The following is a 25,071-nucleotide window of genomic DNA, read 5'->3' on the forward strand; positions in this document are numbered from 1 at the left end:
AACACAGCTGTGGCTGCTCCACACCCCCAGCCAAACGTCTGCTCTTCCGGCTTCCGACCGCGTTACAGTCCACGGGGGACGGCCGAGCAAATGGGCACAGGCTGAGACCAGGGATTCACCCCCTTGAGGTCTGCGCAAGGTGCCATTGGAGCTTTGCAAGGACAGAGCTATCTTTCAGAGAGTCACCGCCCTAAGGCGGTTCTGATCTGGGAACAAAAAGCCAGCGCTGAGGTCAGCCTTGTGATCTTAATGCACATTTCAGTGTTCACATTAGAAAGGAGGATTTTTTTTTTTTAAACGAAGGGTGTTCGGGGTGGAGAGGATGAGGAGAGGCGAAGAGGAGCCACTTTGTGCCCAAGAGTCTGCCTTCTTTATTGTTAAAGCAAGGGTGGGAGAATGTGTTTGTTGTTCAACTCAAGAGATCTGTTAACGGAGGTATCCGCTGATGGCTGAGAACCGAATGCTATGGAGATGGGGTTTTTTAATTTTAAGTTTGAAATAGTTTGCGACTCACAGCAGTTGCAAAATTAGGCAGAGTTCCTGAGGATTCCTCCCCCAGGCTCCCCGATGACAACGGCTTACATAACCCAAGTCCGCGATCAAGAGCGGGAACGTGACGTCGGCACGACGCTGGGGACCCGGGCACAGGCCGCATTTGGATAACCCCATTCCCCACACCCTCGTTTTAGACTCCAGTGTGAACCTGTTCCTTCCCAGGCAGGCGGGAGGGAACGCGGCTCTCGCCCAGCGAGATCCTAACCCCAGCAGCGTAAACAGGGGGTAGCGCATCGAAAAACGAGCTATAGGAGTTTGGCTTGTTTTCTCCCACAGCTGTGATCGACGGCGCTAAGAACGGTGGAGATGGGTGCTGAGATTCGGACTGACGCACAGTTGCCGGGCTTGGGGAAGCCCCTCGTTCACCCCGAGAGCACACAGTGCCCCGTGCCGTCACCAGGAGGGACACACCGCCCGGGAGCGCCCCCAGCACCAGCCTCCAGGGAGTGTTCCCCGGCAGGGCCCGGCCCCCTCGGGGGAGGAAGCGGATGGCACCTTCTCCCCAGCACCGCTGAGCTGCACGGGTCCCCGGCCCTTCCTGCTTCCCCACCAGCTTCTCAGAGCTTTGCCCTGGGAGGCAGGGGGCTGCCTTCTGGGAGTGCTGCGTTTGCTCGGGAGAAGAGCTCTCCAGAGACTTTGGTGCGAGTTCCCGAAAACAAGTAGGACCACGCAATCCACAACGGTAACCGGGGTCCCCTGGCCTGTGCCTTCCCTGAGCCCCGCGGTCTTCGCCTGCTCCCCTCTGCCTCCAGGACTCGGCTGCTCCGCCGGCTGCGGGGGTTCCTCAGGGGGCTTCCTGGGCTCTCGATAAAGCAGAGGCCCGTCCCCGAACTCCCCTGGTCCCTCGGCATTGTAACACCTGCCACCATCGGAAACGAAATGATTCTATACCTTGCAGGATCTGCCGAAGAGTCCATGTGAAAGAAAACTCGTGTGTGTGAGCTCATGTGAGTGCACAGTGTGCATCTGTGTGTGAGGCAAGCGTGTGGTGTATTTACATGTGCCTGTGTGCACAGTGTGCCTCCGTGTGTGAAGGCACATATGTGTGGGGCACGTATGTGTGCACACTGTATGCACATGTCTGTGCGTGCATGCGCAATGCATTTATGTAGACCAGAGGGCAGTTGCGTGAGTACACCGCATGCGCTCCTGCATGCATGCACACCAGCATGTGAGTGCACCGTGTGTGGGCATGGGTGTGTTCCTGTTCACGTGTGTGCCTAAACCCTTCCCTGGAGCCGTGGGGATGCTCAGTGGGCTCGCTCCGTAACAGGGGCTCCACAGGTACAGACAGACCGAGGGCACCCCTCCCTCTGGTCCAGGGCCCGAAGCGGGGATGCTCGGTGCCTCTGCAGTTGCTCCACGTGCAGACGGCAGGCAGAGCGCCCATCAGCTGTCCTCATGCACTCAGTCTGCGTCCCGGCTGTGGCGCTGGCTTCTCTGTGGCTTCCCTGAGACCGTGCATGGGACACACCTCCCCAGGTGTCCCCGCTCTGGGCCACAGCCGGGAGGGAGGGCTCTTTCTGCCCCGGCCTCCCCTGAAAGGAGAGCCCTGGTCTCCGCGTCCCTGGGGTGGACCTCTGGCCCCTCGGAGCCATCTCCTGAAAATGGTTGAAAGTCCTTCCCCTCCCGCCCCCCAGGCACACGCAGCAGAGGAGGAGGCTGGCTCACCGCCCGACAGCTCCTTGTTTGGGGGCCACACAGCGTCTCCAGTGGAGGAGGAGGGGCAGGCGGGGAGGAGGTCTGGCAGACAAACCTCACAGTGCAAACTGAGAAGCCATTTCTAGATGTTTCCTTAGTTGTCATTCCTCCAATATCCTGGTTTTCTTCTTCGGATGCTGAGAACTTGGGGAAGATGAAGGCCTGCATGAAGCAAAGCAGCATCCCTGCCCTTGGGAGCACCAGCTCCATCTCCCTGCTGACAACAGAGGTGGCTCTCAGTGGCACAAGGGGACACGAAGATCCAGGGGACGGCCCGTCACTCTGGCCCAAGCCGGCCCTGCGGACGTGGTGCCTGATTCCCGGCTGAGTCCTCCGCGTGAGGCTTTCCTGCAGACAGGTCTGTTGCTTCACAGCAATGGGGCTTCTTCACGAGCCGTTCTCAACCCGGGGGCAGTTTGTCCAGCCCACGCCCACCCCAGGGGCCCTGGGCAGTCCATGCCGGGCGACATTTCTGGATGTGACATCGAGTGGGCGAAGCCAGGGACGCTGCATCCCATGATGCGCAGCACGGCCCGCGGCAGAACTGCTCTGGCTCCGCCGTCCGTGCTGCCCAGGGGGAGACCCCCCGACGCCTTGTGTCTCTGACCCTCCTACCCAACAGTTTCTTCCCGTCATGGCTTCTTACCAAAAATCCCAATTGTGAAACTTTCAGAAATACACGTGTTCTGAGCAGCGGTGATGGGAGGGTCAGAGAAAAGAACAGGAGAACAAGGAGCAAGTATCTCATCTCAAATATTTCATATTAAAAAATGAATCCGATTGATTTCCTGGTTTTTTTTTTTTTCCTATTTCTGAGCCAGGGAGGGGTGCAGATCATAACGTTTCTCCCTTATTTTTTTCCACGTTTCTTCATGGGCACCCACAAACCAACTGTGATGCAGCTGTGTTTCTCGCCCCTTCTGCCCCCCATAAAAGGGCAGGATTTAATTAACTTATCAGTGTGTTTCTTTGTTCCAATTCAAGCTCAGTTAGGTGGAGGACATGGCAGAGTGGGTATGAAACAGCTTTGAGAAGGGTTTAAAGCACTGCACACATACGAGGCGTCAGCATCCAAACCACGGAAAACAATTTGTCCCAATTGCAATTATGCGGTCTTTGCGCGGCTAATTACAAAGCCCGCGTCTGTCTGCAGAGGCCTCGGCGCTCACAGACCGCGGGGGCCCGCACGGAGGAGCCACGAGCGACGCGCGCCCCCCGGCCCCACGGAGACGGCGCGTCTCGAACCGTGAGCCGAGAGCGGCTTGCTCTTCCTCCGGCAGGTAGGCCTCGTGTCGCCTTTCCCGTGGGAAAACGCCAGGCACGCGTCCGTCAGTAGCTCTTGGCTCTTGTCATAAATACCTTTTCCCCAACAACAGCCATTTTCAATATTACTTTTGTAGCAAAGTGAAGTTGGCACGAAGGTTCCGTGGGGGAAGGGGCTATGGCTCTTCCCAGTCCTGCGAGCAACCCACTGCTTGCAGGTGACGGGGGCAGCGCGGGTGCCGGTGACCCAGGGGCCACGCGGATGCTGTCTCTTCCCCGGATGGAAGGCGGACCCTTGCTTGCCGGTCCCACCCCAGCCGCCCGTCCTGAAGCCGCCTGGCACCCGGTCTGTGGCCTGCCGCCTGTGGCACCTGCGACATGCCGAGGCGTTTCTAGAGCGGATTCCGCTGACGATGACAGCTCTCGGCCTGGAGGCAGCCTTCCATCCGTGCCGGGGCGCTCTGCGTCAGGACGGGGACGCAGTGCAGAGGATGGGCTCTAGATGAACCTGGCGGCCCCCGTACTGCCCCGCGTGTCGACCTACCCAGAAATTCACCTGGGGATGCACCAGACTGTGACCCGGCAGCGGCTCAAAGGTCCCAGCACAAATGAGGAAACTGAGGCACGGTCTCAGCACAGAGCGGGCCCCACACTTCTGAGGGTGGAGAGATCAGCAGAGGAAGGTGGGTGAATGCACGGTGCCAGCCAGTGCGGGGGAGCTGGGTCACGGACACAGGCAGGTGGGCCGAGGGACCATCAGGACACGGCTCAGGCAGGGGCTCATTACACCGAGTCTCTTTGGGGCACCAGCGGCCGACGGAGGCGGCCAGCCTGACGCAGGCCACGCATCCCAGATGCCAGCGCCACTGCCCAGGTGCGCCCATGAGTCAGCAGTTGCATGGGGGTTGTTTTCTACGTGCCCCCTAAGGCAGGAGGCCGACAAGGGCTCCGACCCCCCCTGAGCGGTCAGTACCGGCCAGGGCGCCCTGAGGTGAGGCCTTGTGGGGGAAGCCCACGCCCTGGCCATCCTGCAGCGTCCTTGCAAGAGAAGCACTCGCACAAGGTGAGGGGGAGCCCTGGGGGCCGGGGGGAGCTGCCCCGCATGCGTCCCCACCCAGGGTCCCCACGGCCTGCCAGACCGGAGGAGGAGAAGGAATCAATTAATAAAAGCAAATTACCTTTTACCAAGTTAAATAAAAGCTAATATAAATGAAACACTGTGTGTATGGCAGATTTATACGCGCTATAACCATTCCATTCCTGGATGGAAACGTTTTAATGTGATATTAAAAAAGATCGAATTAAACTTTAATGCGCGCAACATTTGGTGTCAGGAGCGGCGGGGCCCCTCTCTCACGTTTTCACGGAGTTCACAGACTGTGGTCCCACCTGCATCAACTTTCCAGAGGTGGCGGCGGGGAGGGGTGTCGGTGGGGGGAGCCTGGTCCTGCAGCCCAGCTCGCCTGGCTCCTCCCCCTGCAGCCTGGGAGCATCGCCCCAGGCCTACCTCGCTCCTGCTCCCTCATCACTGGGTGGGAAGACTCCGCATGTGGGCTCAGGTGGGGCAGGGGTGGCAGCGTGGGGCCCCCCTGGTCCAGGGGTGCAGGGAGGGAGGTGAACGGGCGGGCAGGGAGCACACACGCTGAGAAGAAGGATGGCCTCTGCCGGGACGAGACCTCGGCTGGGCAGGAAAGGCCCAGAACTCCTCAGCACCCGCTGCCCCCGCTCCTGGGACTCGGGTCAAATTCGCACACAGAGCCGAGAAGCCCAACAAGCCAATCTTGCAGTGGTGCCTCCAGGACAACAGGACACCTTCACCGGTCAAGTCACATGAGGGGTGATGCTCACACTCAGCTTCTAGAAAGTCCAGCAAGAGGTGGCATCACCCCAACGATGGGGTCCTAGGAGCTTGCATCACATGAGCGGATGGATGGATGAATGGATGGCCCCATGATAGTGAATGAATGAATGATGGATGGATGGATGGATAGGTAGAGGAGTGGATGGGCGGATGGACGGATGGATACATAAGTAGACATGTGGACGGGTGGAGAGATGGACAGGTGGATGGATGGATGGGTGGATGGGTGGATAAGTAGAGAAGTGGATGGGTGTAGCCCCACCATTTTAGGGAATCTAGTTCTGTCCAGATTCCAGTCTGTCCTTCAAGGGTACTCTTCCTATTGGGGGGGCAGAGTTAGCATAGGCTGTGGTTAGGGACCCTCCCCTGCACCTTGGGTTGCTCTTAAAATGGGAACAGCAGCAGCCCTGCAGGCTGGCTGTGGAGGCTACACCGGCTTCCTGGGTTTGGGAACTAGGGGTAGTCAATACAGGGATGATGGTGGTATGAGTACCTGCCCAGTGCCTGGGACACATGAGGGAGGGAGGGCTAGACCCCTGCAGTAACAATCATTACTTTCTTTGTTTTTTAAGATTTTATTTATTTATTCATGAGAGACGGGGGGCAGGGGGGGGGGACAGAGACACGGGCAGAGGGAGAAGCAGGCTCCATGCAGGGAGCCCGACGTGGGACTCGATCCCGGGACTCCAGGATCACGCCTTGGGCTGAAGGCGGCGCTTAACCGCTGAGCTACCCAGGGATCCCCACAATCATTACTTCTTAAAAGTTATTTTGGAACCCAAAGGCCGTATCTGATGAGTAAAAGGACATGGTCCCTGAGGCTGAACAGGTGACGCACGCCACACCCTCCTGGTGACTGGGGGTCCCGACCACGGGAAGTCCCCTTGAAGCTGCTGCAGCCACACCTGTGCATTTAGGGGGAAGAGACCCTGAAAGGCACACAGGATTTGGACTCCGCGTGCAGACACCTGAAGCGACAGTGGGTGAAACGGGAGCGGGCTGCGGGCTCTGAGGGGGGATCCCGGGCTGGCAGCGAGCGGGCTGCTTGGGATGAAACACGGTGTGGGGGGAGTAACAGGGAACCCGATTCCGGCAGTCCCGTTCCCAGCACTCTGCCGTCATTACCCGCTCGTTCAATTCCTTCCACAATCCTGTGAGGGTGGCACGGGCGTCACCCTCACCCTGTAGCCCGAGGGGCTTAGCCACTCGCCAAGCTCCGGGGTCGGGAGTGGCCGAGGAGCAAGTCACACTGGGGGCTCCTAGGCAGCCCCAGGGCTGTCGGCCGGCGCCCCTGGAAGGCCATTTGCAGGGCTCCACTGAGGCGGGGCACACACCTGGGCCAGGCCCCAGCAATGCCCGAGCCCGGGAGTCCCCGCAGCCCTGTCTCCTGATCCTGGACATCTCCCCAGCGCCGTCAGCCGGCGATGGATCAACAATCCTGGTCTCCGTCTGCAGAGGAAAAGCAAATGCACGATGGACCCGCTGGGCTGCACATGACACCGCGGACGGACTCCAAGCCTCTCGCCCCGCTCAAGGTTCGAGCCACAAGAGACCGTGCGTACCTCACATTCAGAGTCCGGCAAACTAGTCAAGAAGGTTGAGTTTGGGAATTTGGCCACCCTTCAGGATGGTGGGACCAGAGCTCGGGGTGACCTGACCTGGGTGCTGGCTACACTGGGGTCTTGTGTGTGAACAGTCACCCGGCTGGGTGCTGTCACCTGTGCATCTTCGGGGTGGTATATCCCAATAAAGGGAGGAAGGCCTGAGTTATAAAAACAGGAGTGGTTGTAGGTTTCGAAAGGAGCCCTGCCTGGTGTCCTGACCAGGACGAGGTGCTCTGGACGGGGAGGCAGGCACGCTGAAGGCAAGTTTCTGCAAAGCAGCTGGGCGTGAGCGCCGACCTCACTCTTCCTGACCTGGGAACAGTGCGCGGTTATTTGTAGTGACCTCTCTTGGCAAGACGGTGGTCTGACATTTCCTCCCAAGCCAGCACGGGCTCTGTGCGGTTACCACCAGCCGGGCTCTCCACCAGCTGACACTGTGCTTTGAAACAGCCCAGCTGCCGAGCCGTCTGCTGGATGAGCTTGTGAACTATGTTCCGTGGTGCTGTGGCTCGTATCCGGGGTGGCGAGAGCACAGATCCTGCCTCCCGCGTGTGATGCAGCTCAGGCACCGTACCTTGGTTTCCCCTTCTGTAAAACGGAAGGTGTTATTGTATCGACCTCAAGGTTATAGTTACGAGGGGTCCAAGAGATGAGGGATGGGACGGTCACATAGTGTCCGATGCGGGTTCCATAAATGACAGTCATCCTGGGGAGCAGCTGCAGGGCAGGGCAGGGGAGGGGCTGAATGGGCCACTCCATTAGGGCGGGATGTGCAGGTCTGTGGGCCTCTCCCTGCCGGACTGAGGCCCCAGGGCTGTGGGAAGAGGGGGCCCGTGTCCACTCTCCAGCCCGTGGCCCAGAGGCTGGCTGCCAGAGTGGGGGCCCCCATTCCTCCCGACACCAGTGCACGGTCCCGTGATGGGGAGCATCCGAGCAAGGGGGCAGCTTGCGGAGGGAGGGTCAGGGCCTGGCTGACAGGCACAGGGGCTCTGGGGCTCGCCCGGGAGCAGGTGCAGGGGAGGCGGTCTGTGTGAAAACTGGACCAGCCCCAGGGAGAGGGAGGAAAGGGGGGAGGCACTGAGATGAGCCTTCTGAGAAGACAAAAAAAGTCAGATGCAGTTGTTTTGTCTCTGCCTGTAACCGTGCATAGTACTCTCTGCTCCTGGTTGTAGTTAAGAGAGGGATCGTGCCCTACGGTGGGCGGACTGCACTGGGGCACGGAAGCCGGGCACTCGCCGCGCATTTGCTCCTCGAATTTCCACACAGGGTGACAGTCCCTGTGATGGAGCCCACGGCTCAATCACATCGTCAGGAGGGACGCCGGACAGGGAGCCAGGAAACCCCGTTCCCGCCTAAGAGCTTGGTGCAAGCCGAGGGGGATGGGGCGCTGGGCCACCTGAGGTTTTAAACCTTCCCGTGGGCTGCCGGATGTAAAAGTAAGAAAATTCCACATTGAACAAAAGCTCTCTTCTCTCATCTCAACACACGATTCTGAACCTGTGCTGCGTCATTGAGGGAGGCACAGGGACAACGGCACCTGGTCTCCAGGTGAAGGGTCGCCCGGGCTGTGAACCAGCCCCTCGCCCCGGGCTCGAGGCCAGCTGTCCCGAGGCCTCCGTGAGACCAGCCCTTCCCGACGTCCTCTTTACGACCCCCTAAATCCTCTGGACCACGATTCCAGAGCTGCTCTTGAGATGATGAATATTTGAGCCAAGCTTCCATCTGTGTTTTCCGAGGCTAAATCAACCTGCCGCTCCTAACGCGGCTCCCCTGCTGAGGACCGTGTCGATACATCACGAGCCAACTCCAGGCCCCGTGAAGACGCGGCCTCAGTAAAAATCTGGTCACTCAGTTAATGCCCTCCCCCCTGCTCGGATGGAGGCCGGTGGAGCGGGGGTGGGGGGGCAGAGGGGTGAGCGGGGTGGGGGCAGCTGTCCTCACAGATGCCCACCGGTGCTGGGTGCTGTCCCCCGGCCGCAGACCAGCTCCCAGGCTCTGCCTCCTGCCTGGAGGAAGCCGCAGGGAGGGAAGATTCCTGCAGGGGGCCGCATGGCAGTTGCTGTGATTCAAGTGACACATGAGGGAGGCACGGAGGCTGATCTGAGATTCACCTATATGTGTGGGGAAGGGAGCTGTAATCACCTGTGGCTTCCTGGAGGAAGTGGCTATTGAGGTTGGCTTTAAGGGGAGTTGTGAGTGACAGGCACTAGGGGCCAGGAAGGCAGGAGGGGGGACAGCAGGGTGCAGGGGGTACCGGGGCCAGGAAGGAGGGGGTGGTGGGATGGGGAAGGGGAAGGAGAAGGGGAAGGGGATGGGGATGGGGAAGGGGATGGGGAAGTAGATGGGGAAGGAGATGGGGATGGGGAAGGGGATGGGGAAGGGGAAGGGGAGTGGGTTGGGGAAGGGGATGGGGAAGGGATGGAGAAGGGGAAGGGGAGTGGGTTGGGGAAGGGGATGGGGAAGGGGATGGAGAAGGGGAAGGGGATGGGGAAGGAGATGGGGATGGGGAAGGAGATGGGGATGGGGAAGGGGAAGGAGATGGGGAAGGGGATGCGGAAGGAGATGGGGAAGGGGATTGGGAAGTAGATGGGGAAGGAGATGGGGATGGGGAAGGGGATGGGGAAGGGGATGGGGAAGGGAATGGGGAAGGGGAAGGAGATGGGGAAGGGGAAGGGCCGGGCCCCGCCCCACTGCAGCGTCACATCTTGCACACAGAGGTAAGGACATCATATTACCCTTCCCAGATGCTGATAGCGAGATTTTCGCACGCAGCTGGTATCTCAGGATGTTAACGGAGCGAGCGTCGTATTTTAGGGGTAAGAAAGGAGGGAGAGAGAGAGAGAGGGGGCGGGGGGATTTTTCCATATGGTGAAGGTTCTCATTAAAATCAATTGTAAACTGCGCTAATGGCTGGGTTAACATCATTTGGAAATCATTGTAAATATCAGCTGCATCTATATTCAGCGTTTGAAATTTCCTTATTGAAGCCTGTATAGCTTTGTGTGTGTTTTTCAGTGGAGTGTTATTCATTTAAAGTTGTTTGAAAATCTGATCAGAAAGATCTTCAACCCAGAAATTTAGTGATTTGGAATCTGCCGGCGTCTATACTCTCGGGTGCTTCTTTTGAGGGGTGTTTAGCAGAAGGACATCTCCGGGCGCGGCGTGCTTGGCGCGCGGGGGGTGCTCCTGGACGGGCCGCGGCTGTGCGTTCCGCGGGGCCCCGATCGCCCCCGGGGGACCACGAGCAAAGGCACGGGCCTGGTTCAGGGGGTTGGCACGGACGCGGGGTGTCACTTCTGTCCAAGGCGGGCGACGGTGCATGTTTGTTATCTGAATGCGCTGGCCTGCCAGGTGGGCCGGTGACTTCTCCCCCAGGAGGGACGGGGGGCGTCCTGCCGCATCTCCGCCATGGGATTGGATATCGCGGTCACTGGACCGTCCGGGGGATTATGAACCACAGTGTGTGCAACGTGTGTCCAAAGTCGTCTTCGGGGAGGTGCGCTCGGGAGGGCGAGGCGGGAGGCACCGGCAGGTGTCAGTGACCGAGCTGGAAGTTTCCGCCTCTGGGTTATCGTGGAGTTGGGCTGCGGCTGGCGGGCGGGCGGGCGCTGGAATCGCCTTGGGGTCAGAGACCCCATACCCAGCCCCGGTCCACACCACACGCTGCAGTTTTCTGAGGCAGAGCCTACAAATCCACATCCGGGGACCCAGCCTACAGGACACCTCCCCCTTCCTTCTGTTCCTCCGCTACCCTCTACTTCCATGCCTCGACTGTGAAGCCCTCCAACACGCTAAGTTGTGCAACTCGATTTTATTTTTTCCCCCCTCACGGATACACTGCAGGGTAAGTATCTGCAAAATTTCCCCATTCCTGATAGGATGCCTACGGAGAGTGAGTTCTCTTCATCTGCCCTCGAGAACTGCCACGCGGGCGCGCTGGGAAGCTGCACGTTCACGAAGGCGCCCTTCGCCCTTCGCCTGCATTGAAATAGACTCGTTCCCTCGTGTGTTTGCATCGGAAAAAAAAAAAAAAGTCTCATTTCCGCCGACCCTGGGTTTGTCATCAGGCCCCGCGGTGTCGACCGACGCGTAGGCGAGGTCCCCGAGCGATGGCACAGTCCTAATCAGGGCCTGGCTCGGCGCCGCGCCCGGGTAGCTGGGTGTCCGAGGCTGTCGCCGATCTATGATCGTCAGATCTCTGCTGTCGCACGTCCCCTCGGTGGCAGCTGTGCGTGCGTGCGTGCGTGAGTGTGTGAACTCCGAAGACCCCGTGGGTTTTTTCCGCCAGGCCTGCCACAGAGATTCTCAAACACAGGGAGAAACGAGCCCCGATCGTTTAAATTGACCATCCTCTGCCCCCAGCTGCCGCCTGCTTGCGCTGTGAATAATCAGCTTCCTGTCGTCTCCGGCCCGGCAGAGCGGCAGGTTAAGTGGCCGAGGCTACGGGAACATACATCACGACGCCCGCCTCCCCGCGTGACCCAGTTCCGCGAGGGCGGGGAGTGGAGGCCAGAAGTAGGTCATCAGAAGGAGATGCAGAGGGTGAGGGGGGCCGAAAAGCATTTTAGGAGCAATCACTTCAGAGAATGCTGCAGTGTCGGCTTTGGAAGATTAATTACTGATTAATCAGCAGTAATCACTGTGCCACCCGTCCTCAGCCACCGGCCAGCGCGCGAGGCCCGTCGGACCAGCTTCCAACAGGTGAGGGCGGCCTCTCCAGGACCCAGCACCGAGGAGCACCCGGGCTGCACGCGGGGTGAAGACTCTGCTACACGGAACCCGTTTCTGAATTTGCTTCCAGCTTCAGGAGGATGCCACGTTCTCCGAGAGCGCATCTATTTACGTACTGATCGCCCTATTGATGGACTGAGGGGACACTTTTCATGACGTGGGGACGACACTTCCACAAGAAGCGGAAACAGCACGACACGAACTTATACCCCCACCTGGGTTCCCTCTGCGAACCACTGGGCGGAGAGACGACACGGTGCCCCCCAAACACTGCACGGCCGTGATTTTTCTCCAGGGGTAGAGCACCGGGTGCTCTGATGTGTCTTGTTTATGCTTTTTTTTTTAAGTTTTATTTATTTATTCATGAGACACAGAGAGAGAGGCAGAGACCCAGGCAGAGGGAGAAGCAGGCTTCATGCAGGGAGCCCGATGCAGGACTCGATCCCGGGTCTCCAGGATCAGGCCCCGGGCCGAAGGTAGATGCTCAACCCCCGAGCCACCCAGGGATCCCTTGTTTATGCTTTTTAACGCAGCCTTTTCATTTTAGAATAGTTCTGAATTTACCGCAAGGCTGCCAACGCGGTAGAGAGAGGCCCCGCGCCCTCTGCACCTGCTTCCCGTCCCGCTAGCCTCAGGCGGGTCACAAACCGATACCGACCCGCGGTTAGAACCGCGTCTGTGCTGTATTCGGACGTCGTCCTCGGGATCCCACCCAGGCCCCCTCGCGACGCTGGGGCCTCGCGTCTCCCTCCGTAGGCCCCGCGGGGCTGGGACGGCGCCTCAGGTTTCCCCTTGTTGTCGTTGACCTTGGCATTTGAGGGCTGCGCTCGCACGCGTGCAGGGCGTGCCGCCGCTGTCTGGACGTGCCGCCACTTGCTTTCCTTCGCGTGGAAGCTCGGCTCTGAGGCCGAGCGCACCCTGCCCGCCCCGACGGCGCCTCTTCTTCAAACTTCCTCCCGAGAAGCCCGGAGCTTGGTGGAGGAGCCGCCAGGCCCGGCCCCGCGGGCGCCTTCCCCTTGGTCTCACACGCTCGCTCGCTGAAACCCTTCGTCTCCATTTGGATTCCTGGCTTCAAATAAGAACTAAAAATAAACCAAATCTACTTACAAAATAGATGTTGAGTGAGCTAATTTAACACCGCATTATCTGAAGACGGTTATTATAATCAAGATGGCTCTGCGTTGTTCTACAATCTCCTAATTAGATGTGGTCCCAAAAGCTATTCTGGCTTTTAGAAAAATTACCTTTGGAGAAAATGCCTGTATTTATAAATGTCTGTGTATGTGTGTGTACATATATTTATTTTTAGTTGTTGCATCTGACTTAAGAAACTATATTCTACTGAAAAACTCACGCAACATGTTGCGAACTCACCCGGCCAAACGAGAAAAGCCAACGCCCTGAAAGCGGGGTGCGGGTCACTAAAGCCGCAGTGTGGGGGAACCCGGTGGTGGCGGGCCACCGAGTCGGGTGGTGGCCTTGCGTCCATGCGGCTGGGCCCCGTCGCTCTCTGGGTGACCTGAAGGCCCCGGGACGCACAGCCGCCCTGCAGCAGGTCCCCCCACTGAGAAGAGCAGCTCCCCGCGGGCTGAGGGGCTGGCAGATGGGGATGGGCATCCTCTCCTGGACCCCCCGGGGCCTTCTGCAGACAACAGGCCTGGCCACATGCGAGTCTGCCCTCCCTGCCCCAAACCTGTGGGCGAGCGCACGTGCTTGGGCCGCAAGGCACACAAATACCGAATTACTTCTTCAATACACTTGCCTCCCGGATGGTGGACGGGATCCCAGAGCCGCTACCCTGTGTGCGGGGACAACGCACTCCCCGCGAGCCGGGGGGACCGACTTAGAGCCTCCCTGCCCCGGGCAGCCCGGTAACAGTCCCGACGGTGGCCCTGGCCTTGGCCCTGCCCCGCCCCTGCCCTTGCCCCTGCCCTGCTCCTGCCCCTGGCCCTGGCCCTGCCCTGCTCCTGCCCCTGGCCCTGGCCCTGCCCTGCTCCTGCACCTGCTCCTGCCCTGCTCCTGGCCCTGCCCCTACCCTGCTCCTGCCCCTGCCCCTGGCCCTGCCCTGCCCTGCTCCTGCCCTTGCCCCTGCCCTTGCCCCTGCCCTGCCCCTGCCCTTGCCCCTGGCCCTGCCCCTGCCCTCACCCCTGCCCTGCCCCTGGCCCTGCCCCTGGCCTTGCCCCTGCCCTGGCCTTGGCCCTGGCCCTAGACCAGGGACGCTGGGGAAGCAAAGAAAAATGAAAAGCACCTTGACCCCTGGCCCCAGCCGCTAGCGAGCGCAGTGTTCGAGAGCGCCATTTAAGTGATAAAAATAATCGCAGAAGAGGAAAAAACGGGATCGTAATAAACATACATGCCTGCAGGAAAAGAGGTGTTGTTTAGGCGAGGGATATGAGTGTGAGAAGCAAGAAAGAAAAAGAAAAAGTCTGGGGATTTAGAGGAAAGAGTGGAAAAAAAGATAGAAATGTAGGTAAAATTTTGAGTAAGATTGGATTGAGTTGGAGTATGGAAGTATTGGTAATACCGTACTCTCGTCTCGTTGCTAATGTGCTAGATCTATTCGATGTCTTTAAATAGGGGTGGATATTGGGAGGAAAAAATTATTTTAATAATATTATGATTTTGTATTAAATATGGTGTAAGTTTTGAGTTGAATGGGGTGGAGGAGAGAAGAAGGAAAAGATTGTAGAGGGAAATTTATAGTAAGTAGAATAAATGATGATTATATACGGTAAAGTGGGAAGGATAATTGGTGGATATTTGGAAACTGGATCGTGGAAATGACGAGGAAGAAAAATGGAGCATGTACACGAGGGGCATAAATGGTTTGGCCCCATGAGTGTTCGCGGTGGGGAGGCCCCACGGCCCGGCCCCTGCTGAGTGGACAGCACGGCCGAGGACGTGGCACTGCTGCACGGGCGGCTCCGGGCGGCTCTGTCGGCGACGTGCTGTGGGCCTGGCCACTGCCCGGCTCCTCGGGGCTCTGTCCCCGTCTGCAAGGGGGGGCGTAAGCACCCCGCGGACCTCACGGGCTCGAGATTGACGTGGCACATCAGCTTTGCTCACCATCTGTTTCAACCGTCGCGTTAATATGCCTTAAATTAACGTTCCTGTGGTGTTAACGTTAATTCTTTTGACGTCACTGGTGACGTCAGGGTCTCTCAACCTTGGTCCCAGTGACGCCTGGGGCAGGACGCGTCTGTATTGGGGGCTGTCCTGTGCGATGTCTAGCCGCGCCCCTGACTGTCCCCTGCAGATGCCAGTGGATGCCTCCCCCCGGGGCGTGGCGACAACCAAAATGCCTCCAGACACTGCCCAACACCTCCTGGGCATGGGCCACCTCGGCCGGGAGCCCCTGAGCTACGGGTGCTGCCAAACAGCCCGGGGGCGGAAGTCCTCCCGAGGACTCACCGATGCTGAGCCTCATTTCAGCAGCAAACACGTCTCTAGAGGTGAAGCTGGAAACACGGCTCTACAACTGGATTCCGAAAGGCCGACCTGGCCTCCTGAACCCCAGACCGAGCCGGGCTCGGGACGAATGAAGGCCTGGGTGTCCCAGGAGGTCACGTGTCCTGGCCCCACTGGTGTCCAGCCATGGAGTGACCCCACGGAGCAGTGGGCGTTCTGCAGCGCCGCGTGCGGGGCGCCACCTGGGGCATCGAACGCCGAGCCCGGGGACTCGAGAGCCCTGCAGACACCTGTCAGTAGTGAGGTCCCCATCCCAGAGGCGGCGGTGCCCCAATCTGAGGGAGGACAAAAGGAGCGGCCCTTGCTGCGGCCACACTGAGCCAGAGGACCTGGCCCGGAGCGGAGCAGCGAGCAAGGAAGGGGCACGTCCAGGGAAAGTCTCTCACCAAAGACACACAGTTCCGTTGTGGGACTAAGTGGCCCTCCTCACAGCGAACGGGGAGCGCCGTGCAATTTTACCCACAGACTCACCTGCCGGGCTGGGCACCATGAGGCCGATGACATGGAAGCTCGGCCAATTCGCTCACAACGTGGTTACTTCCACCCCTGGATCGGCATCCTCCGGCCAGAGGCGGCACCGGGACTCAAGGGGACTCTGACCTGCGTCCTCACGTGGCCTGTGACCCGAGTCCTCCCACAGATGCCGGAGTCAGGGCGAGGGCCGGCTCCCCCCGCCCGACCCAGAACCTGCAGAACACGCCCCCCCCTTCATGCTCCCTCGAACCCACAAAGACAACCCGGCTGCGTTTCCAAAGGAGGGTTTGGGTTCCCTTTTAGGGAAACCAGTCTATCTGGTGACCTTTTCCCCTATTTCCTTGGTCGTTTTAAAAGACAGTCCCTCACGTTCACAACTGGGTGTGTGCACCGGGGCCGCCTCGCCACGCTCCGTGACCGCGCAGAGCGATGCCCTCCCCCTCGGGCCGCGGCGAGCCGCTGCTTCTCCCCAGAGGGCCTCCGCCCCACGGCGCGCCCCGTTTCCTGACCCGGTTCCTCCACGCAGAGCAAACACCCCGGGGGTCTGGCTGCCCAGGCTCATGCAACACGACTGCCTCGTCCTCCCCCGCGCTCCCCAGGGCGCGTACTGCCCACGCTGTTCCCGGCTGGCTTCTCCCTGGGTCTCGCCCGGCCACTGAGAATTTTCCCGAGGCCAAATCATCCGTGGCCTAGAGGAAGTCCGTGAGTTTAACTTCAACGTTACCCCACTGTCTTAATAAGTGAATTGGCCAAACAACCACACAGAACCTTCCAGGTGTTTTGTCTCGGAACGTTGGGACTGTCGTCCGCTAGGATGCGCCGGTACGGACAGGGGTATTGCTGGTCTCCTGACCACAGTAGTTTCCACCAGGGATGACAAAGGAGGAAGATGGCTTCTCTCTCCTGACATCCCATTTCCCTCCACTCCCCGGACACCGGGAAGCTCACACCAAGGGGGGGGGCTCCCTGTAATGCTCGGGGAGCCCCCCCCAGCAGGCGGGCCGAGCACGCTCAGGCAGGGACGACCATCACCCTGGCTCCCGGCCTCCCTTGGTCTCCTGAGCTCCCCCCGCCTCCGACCCCACGCGACACGAGGTGGGAGTGTACGAACACACGGCGCGGCCAGCCTGGGAGAGCTCACGGCTCGGCTTTGCTGTTCTCTTTGTGGAAGAGCAGCACGGGTACGGTTCCATATGAACTCAGGGGAGGGACAAGTCTGCCACTCAGGGCCGGGGCAGGACTTCCCCGCACAGCTCAGGTCAGCCGCTGCATCTCCTGACCACACCGACGTCACACTGTACCCGATGCTGCCTCCCAGTGAGCAGGACAGACCGTTAGCGACTTATTGTTAATTTAAAAAAAAAAAAAAACCTGAAAACACCTCTGAACTAGTTGCCACAAACCAAAAGAACCACCTTAGCCTCAAAAGAGCCAACCTGCGGACACCAGGGAGCAGGAAACGGACTCCCGGCAAGTGTCCATGCTCTCAGGTCACACGCAACAAGATGGACAGACCGACCACCACCAGGCTGCTAGGCCTGAAGCTCACGCGGGAATCCTGCGCTCTGCATCACCTGGGCCTTGCGGATCGCATCCCCGTGGAGTCTAACCACCTTCTTCCTTTTTAAGATTTATGAATTTGAGAGAGAGAGAGAGCACGAGTGGGGGGTGCAGGGGGAGAGGGGGAGAGAATCCCAAGCAGACTCTCCTCTGAGCGCCGAGCCTGACGTGGGGCTCGATCCCACGACCCTGAGATCATGACCTGAGCAGAAACCGAGAGCCAGAGGCTCAACCGCCCGAGCCACCCAGGCGCCCCCGAGGTTAACTGTTTTCTATGCTGGTTTCTCGAATTAGAGAGATACTGGTTCGCTGCTTGGCCACCTCATCTCCGCCCCTTCCTCACGTGCACATTAGCGGCGCATCACAGACCCCGAGGTGTGACCAGTGTCGCTCGCACGCGGCTGGAGTGGCGGATGCGCTCACCAATCCTCCCAGCTCACACGGGCCCTCCGCTCAGCGCCCCGGGGGAACGAGGGGAGGGAGACACGTTCTTGCAGGCAGGCGGGTGTGTCACGGGCACGCGCGTCCAGCTCAGCGGCGGGATCACTTACCTAGGAAGAAGAGAACAGAGAAGCTTCATTAGTGGGGTCTAGCTGCGCTCCCCTCTGGCTCCCTAATGATGGTGGTGACAGCGACAGGTGGACTCTGGTTATCCCCACAAGTACCCTGGAACCCCGTTAGTCCACACGGCGCGGCACATGCTTTCCGGAACACGCTCCTCCACTCACTACTGAGCCCCTCCCGAGTCAGGCAACCAGAGAGTGTCTCCAGGTCGTGGAGACAGGTGCCCTCAGAAGTAGTGGGGTCACAGGCTGAAGGAGGCTCCTGACGTCTGGACCACGGTTCGTCCCAACTGCACCGCTCGCCTAATAAAATCATTCTTGAGTCTCAACGCCCTGAACAGGGAGCCAGGTAAGTAGCAATAACCAGGGGCATTTCCTAGGGGCCACACCCTGTTTCTCTCAGTTTCCCTGGGTCCTCCTCTTCCATCCAGCTGCATCAGCTCTTCTGCAGAGAGGCCAAACAGTGTCCAAATTACGCTCAGCTGCTCACGGGAGGGAGGGAGTGAGTGAGTGAGTTATTAATTAATTAATTAATTAATTAATTAATTATTTTTTGGGGAAGGAGTCATTGACCCTGAAACTTTGGAGCTTTAGCATCCAATACGGAGAAGCAGCTCGAGTGAGGATGCTGGACCATGGTGCCGCCTCCCCACTTGAGCTTTCCTCTTGCTCCGAGTGTGACCAGGTATGACCAGTCTAGGGCTATACAAAAAATGGAGATCATCCGCTATCTACGGGAGAAGAAAGTTCTTTCTTCCCTGACTGCATTAGTTTCCTGGAGAGACACGCTCGGTGGATTGCTGCAGAGCGGTAACCGTTCCAGATCTTCAAACATAATGAGTTTGCATTTCCTAACTCTGTGGCAAGAGGCCTCATAGGAACACCTGCCTGTGCCCAAGAGGGGCCTGAAATTCCCAGTGAGCCTCCTGCACCCAGGTTATCTGGGGATCCTGGGTCACGGGGCCGAAGGACAGGCGCTCGACTGGCCAACAGTCTCAACACAGCTCACAGAGACGAACCACGAACATTTGTAGGAACTGCTCCCACTCACCCTATGGCGACCCAGCCAGCGGTCACCCTGGCGACTAGGGTCAAATCTCATCACAACACCTGCCCACGGCGGCGGCTGCAGGAGCTCCCACCATCTGGGCCTCCGAATACCTCCAGGGGCAAGAACACAAACTACAGCTGCAGCCACTGGTCTCCTCTCGTTCTATCCTTCTCTCCTTCACAAGCTCACACAGGCCGCACATCCCTTGGGGGTGAGCTCGGTCGTGGTCTGAGGCGGCACCTGATGCTCGAGCGGGGCGGGCCCTGGCCCTGTCGGGCGGCGTGTGTGCACTGCCCTTGGCTCGGACAATGTGCGGTTTTCACAAGTGAGCCCCGAGTGTGAGCTCGCTCCCAAGGTAGCATCTTAACGCACTTCGTGCCTCCAAAGGCAAGTGTGAGTAACAACTCTGTAATCTGTGGCCGCTGAGCTGGGGCTTCCTGTGCCCTCCTTTCTTCGTCACTGCTGGAGATGCTATTAAAAATTTCATTTCCATTTCCCAGTGCAGCCCGTGCTGTCTTCATTACCTGACATACACGGCGGTAATATAGACGAACGACTGACTGCTTCCCCCATGCTGAGGCCAGAGGAGGCCGTGCACAGCCGGGCGACCCCACATCCGAGGAGGATGCCCCGGTGGCTCCCAACAGGAAAGCGGTGGTCCTCACACTGAGGGCCATTGTCACGGCAACAGGATCCATCATAAAGTTAATAATAATAGTTATAATGGCCCAGTGATGACTCCGTGACACTTGGGATGGGCTGGTGCTCTTCTAAGAGCTTTGGGTGCATGACCCCACTGACCCTCCCAGACACAGAACTGTCCCCCCCGCCCAATCTGGGGTTGAGCACATGAGGCTTGGAGGTGTTGGGGGAACCAGGATCAATCAGAGGCGTCTGGCCCTGGGGCGTCACTCCAAACCACTGCCCCCATGGGGTCCCTGCACATGCAGGCCTGTGGGATGGCAGGCTGCCCGCCAGCCAGGCACCCTCCAGCCATGCACCCTCCAGCCACACAGGGTGGGCTGAGAAACCTTCCCTGCACAGCCCGACACTTGGTTCCGAGTCGGATCCTCGCTCACCCATACGTCCACGTCTTCTGCCCCAGGCTCCCGGCCCACAGGCTTCCATGAACACCCTGGAGGAGGCTCCTCCAGAGGACCAGACGGTCCTGGGGCCCTCACTCAGCTTAATTCCTCCTCACAGAGGAGACAGAGCCAGTAGGACAGAGTTTCCACTGATCCTGGGTCAAAAAACCATGTCCATTTTTGGGATGGACTTCCTGTGACCGTCCTCGACTCACCTGCAGAGGGGGGCAGGTGACGAGACCCGCTGTGGCTGTTTGGTTCTCGGGAGTTGATCTTAACACTCAATGCTTACTATAAATAGTAAGGGGATTTAGAAATCCAGCAGTTATTAAATTGAATTATCTTCAAAGAGGTAATAAAAACTGGAGCCATGCCATCCCCTGAGTTTGCTTACAATCAATTATTAAAGCATCGATATTTACACGGTAAGGAGAGCGTGAGCGTACGTTTGTGGTCGCCCGCGCCAGACACTCTGAACATCCTCCTTCGCTGCACTGCAGACGGGCTGGCCCCCGCCGCCCGCCCTCCCACGGCTCTGCCTCGGCTTCTCCCCGAATGGAGCCTCAAGTGGACTGTGGTGTCCACCGCAATCCCTACAACAACCCTAAACTAACTTAAAGGGCAGAAGTAAGACTCCAATAAATAACGCAAAATTCTAAAAGAAAAAAAAAGGCATCAATTAAAATAAAAAGAAAGATAAGAGAGAGAGAGAGGTCACAAAGGGAGACAAAACCACAAACATCAAGGGGGAGATCTGACTCCAACCACGTCAATAATAAACCTGAAAGGACCACACACGTTCCCCTTCCAGGGCAGGAACAGAAAACACAGACGAACATCAGGCAGGACCCGAACACGCGGTCCACGGAGACACCTGACACAGGCGGAGGGCACTGCGCGGACGGTAGGCGCCGGGGCCGCCGCTCTGATGCCAGATGAAGGGACCGCGGCCGAGAGCGGTCACCAAGGAGAAGCGGGGAACACCTGCCCCGGCGGGGCGTTTACAGGTGGTCGCGACGGCTTCGTTCGTAACAGCTGCACGCGGGCAGCGCCGCCGTCAGGTGGGCGGCAAAACCCAAACCCAAACCGAAGCTGCGGTACAGCCCGGACAGGTGCGCTGCAGGCGGACGCACACGGGCGGGCAACACGGTGACATCAGAGCAGCACCTGCCTCTGGGGCCAGGTGTGTGGGGAGAGCTGACCAGGGCACAAGAGCACTTTCTGGAATGTTCTGTGCCTTGATAGGAGTTTTGGTTGCGCACGTGTATGCGTTTTTGAACTTAGAACGTGTGCGTTTTTCTCTCTGTGACCGTCTGCCTCAAAAATGTCAGCAAATCCTGCTGGGGTGTCTGGGTGCAGCCGGCTGGCACCCCCACTGCTGTTCTGGAACCCAGACAAGGATGGTGATGTAGGGGTGGGCGTGGGACGGAGCACGCGCGGCAGCACATGAAGGGCAGGATTTACACGGGGGGTGTCCAGGTGTTCCACGCCCCGCTCTTCAGTAAGTCTGAAAGATTTCACGATGAATACTGGGCGAGAATCCTGCCGTGGCTCTCGCCAATGCCGCAGGGGTCTGGGGGTGTCCCTCCCTCTCCCGCTCTCCGCCTCTGGCTCCCTCGCGTCCCCTCTCACCTTCCATCAGTTTCTTAACAGACGCTCCACGTGGGTGTTAATTTATTAACATAGCAGGTGTGCCCCTACCTGGGCCTCCACCCCTGGCTCCTGAGACCGAGTCTCTGCCTGCTGGCCCTGCCGTTCAGGTGGGCTCCCTGAGGACAGGCCTCTGGGTACCTCGGTCTCCCCGGGGCAGACTCCGCACTGGCAGACGGCACACCCCCAGAAAGTGTGGATTCAGCCAACACGTGCTGGTTCCCTTGTTTGCGGCTTATCGTGTTCGGTGTGCGCACGCGCCCATGCTCCAGCAATCCGCGGCCTGGAGTGCTCGATCCTCCAGAAGGAAAGGGCAGCCCGGGAGCAGGCAAAGAATTCTCCCGAGTAGGGAATGACACCAGTTTCCAGTAAGTTCCTTTCTCTCCCGTGCCTCGTTAGCCAAGATTGATGCCTCTGACTAGATGTCTCTTAGACAAATTCTTAACTGCTATGTAATAAAGTCTATTAGAGAATAATTCAAGTTCTCCCACATATAGATTCCCGTAGATACAGAATGTTTTAGGAGAATTATTCTCTCACACATACTTTATTAAAAGGCCTGGCGCTAAACATCGCTCTTCTTAAAACAAAATTACTACCTGCAAGGAAATAGCTGTTTTTGAAAAAAAAAAAAGGAAGGGAAGAAAGCCCTTCCCATCGTGCCCCTCTGTATTTCATTACGAGCTGTTTATTAAGTATTGAAGGGATAATGGATAACAATGCATTTGTTAAATGACAAAACTTCAAATACAAAGACTCATTTATGGGTTTCTTTCATAGCAGCGTATGATTTTCTAAATCTATTCAAGGTTTATAGATTTTAGTGATTTGCACACAGCATGTGAGGGCAGAGACGGAGATTTCGTTATCAAGTTTAGAAAAAAAAACAAGGAAGATGAAGGCAGCATTTTATGCAAATCTCTAAACTTTCAGGATGAACAGAAATAATAATTTTTTAAACAATTGGGAGCTGGGAGGGCGGCTCTGGGGCCCCCGGGGGCTGGTGCACAGAGTCCGTGGGGACTGTCCCGCCACGGCGGGCCCCCGGGGCACTGACACCTCTGACAGGCTCCTCCGTGGCTGTGGGCGATGAGCTCAGCCAGATGCACGCTTCCCTCCCACCCTGTGTTTCACGCGGGGAATTTAGCGGGTGGACTATCTCAGCAACAAGAACCTGGGGTCTCACTTTGCTGGTTTTTAGGTCTTGTTTCGGGGGAGAGCCCGGGCACCACAGAAGCCCCACAGCAGGGTTGGCGGGGCCGCCTCTGCCTCCAGAGCCCACCCGCTGGGCTTCCCTGCTTTCCCTCGTTGCGGGACACACGCAGGGTCTGCTCTCTCCCTGGTTGGGGGGCTCACCTCACAGGGTAGGTAGGGGTGGGGTGGGAGGGGCCATGACTCTGGCCAGAGAGTTGACACCCAACAAGACTGGGCGAGGACTGGGCTTATGGGGGAAGGGAGGACCAGCAGAACCTGCTAGACCACCAGCCTCTCCGTGGACGGGGTGGGGACGCAGCCTCCAAACCGTGATGCCACCTGTGGGAGCACCGCTCACAGGGAGGCACAAAGGCGCTCCGTGCCATCTGCTCCGGCCACACCTCTGCCGTCATGAAGGAGAACCGATGACATGGCGTGCAGGGCTGTGGCCACCAAGGCCTTTCCTACGGCAGCTCAGCAGCACTCAATATGCAGCTTGTTTTTCCAAAATATATTTTTATGGGCAACAGAGGCAACGAGCCACAGAAGGGAAGATTGCTCTGTGAGAAGCAGAAAAATGCGGAGAACCACGGGGTTACCTCTGAGTATCAGGCGGGAGTGGGGAAGACAGACCCTAAACTGAGCGCGGCCCGTCTTGTGGACCGTGGGCGCTGGAAGGTCCACGCTGAAGGTGTGCGGCTGGTCCGGAGCGGACTCACCTTCAGCTTCTTCCAGAAAGAGGTCCAGAGAGGGAAAGATCCGCTCTGCTGGATTTCCAGGAAAGCGTCTGAGCTAAAAGCACGTGGGTTTGAGTGATTTGCTTGAGTCCTGAGGTGAATTCACATACTTCATTCCTCCTGCAGGGCCCCCCACACAGGGCTGAATCCAAGCCACTGGATGACCCCCTGGCGGGTGACTGTGGCCGCTCCACGCCAGACATGATGCTCCACGCCCGTCCACCAGACCCCCGTGCCTTCCTGCCCCTGCACTCAGCACGGACGGTCCCGATGCAGCCTCCAGCTGCTTCGCTTGTCCCTGTGCCTCAGTCACCTGTCCTGTCACTCAGTTTAGAGGAGCCCAGCTCTCCGCTGATCTATGTTTACTATTTTTACTGTGTCCACAGCACTACCTGCTTTCTGATATCATCACTGGACGTTGACTTGGTCATCATGCACCTGCGCTGCTCAGATGGCGAGTGAGCTGCACGAGGACAGGCATCTTGTCTCACCTCTTTGCTACGGCATCTCCAGTCCCAGTGATGCTTCAGTAGGTAGCCATCTCTCTACAGAGCCTTCCACTGGGAAGGCGAGAACTCACCAAGAGGCCCATCAACACCAACACTAACCACCAATACCAACACCATCCTCAACACCATCAATACCACCACTACCAACACCACTGTCAGCAACGCTAATTACCATCAACACCATCACCACCACCACCACCAACACATTGGCACCTACCACCACCACCATTACCACCAACACCAACATCACAATCAATACCATCACCACCATTAATACCACCACCACCGATACCACAACCGCCACTACCATCAACCCAATCAGCACTACCACCACCACCACTACCCACCACTAACACTACCATTGACACAAATACCACCATCAACACCACTACTACCAACACCACTGTTGGCAACACTACCACCAATACTAATACCACCACCGCCACCACATTGACACCCACCACCAATGCCATCACCACCAACACCAACATCACAATCAATACCATCACCACCACCACCATCCACACCAACACCACTGTCAGCAACACTAACCACCAATACCAATATTACCACCACCAACACCACCACCACCACTAGCATCAACCCAATCAACACCATCACTACCACCACACCCACACTACTGTTAACACTAACCACTACCAATACCAACAGTACCACCACCACCACCACCACCACCACCACCATTGATATCAACACTGCCAATATGACACCACCAAAGCCACAATCACCAACATCAACCACACTACTGCCAGCAACACCACAGCAACCAGTATCAATACCACCATCACCAACACGCTAATGCCACCACCATCAACATCAACACTGCCAACACAACAGAAAAAATACATACACGTGGGGTCAAAATTAAAATAATGTGCACTTGTCTTAAAATTGCCCTAAAGGAAATTCTTTCTCTGTTCTTTACAACCAAATCACAGTTTTTATGGACCTTCAATATTCTATCCACTACCTAAGCTCCACATGACACACAGTCACCTAAGTCATTCTGTGTTGTCCCTCTTTTTTGCGTCTTCTGCTTTTCAT

The 25,071-nt window shown here is 57.9% G+C and overlaps 1 protein-coding gene across 3 annotated transcripts in view; it reads right to left on the reverse strand.

Annotated features, from left to right (window-relative positions):
- CDH4 (cadherin 4) overlaps window positions 1-25,071 on the reverse strand; it is a 500,836-nt gene that overhangs the window by 288,718 nt on the left and 187,047 nt on the right. Inside the window, exon 2 of one of the 3 annotated variants that reach the window (XM_055302570.1) lies at window positions 17,641-17,768. The exons of 1 other annotated variant lie outside the window; for it this stretch is intronic. The gene's annotated coding sequence lies outside the window, so the exon portion shown is untranslated. Of the gene's footprint in view, window positions 1-17,586; window positions 17,769-25,071 lie in introns of those variants that run through there. One more of the 3 variants, XM_055302579.1, reaches the window with a different exon arrangement.

Source organism: Nyctereutes procyonoides, unplaced genomic scaffold, assembly GCF_905146905.1.
Source record: "Nyctereutes procyonoides isolate TBG_1078 unplaced genomic scaffold, NYPRO_anot_genome, whole genome shotgun sequence".
NCBI classification, from domain to species: Eukaryota; Metazoa; Chordata; class Mammalia; order Carnivora; family Canidae; genus Nyctereutes; species Nyctereutes procyonoides.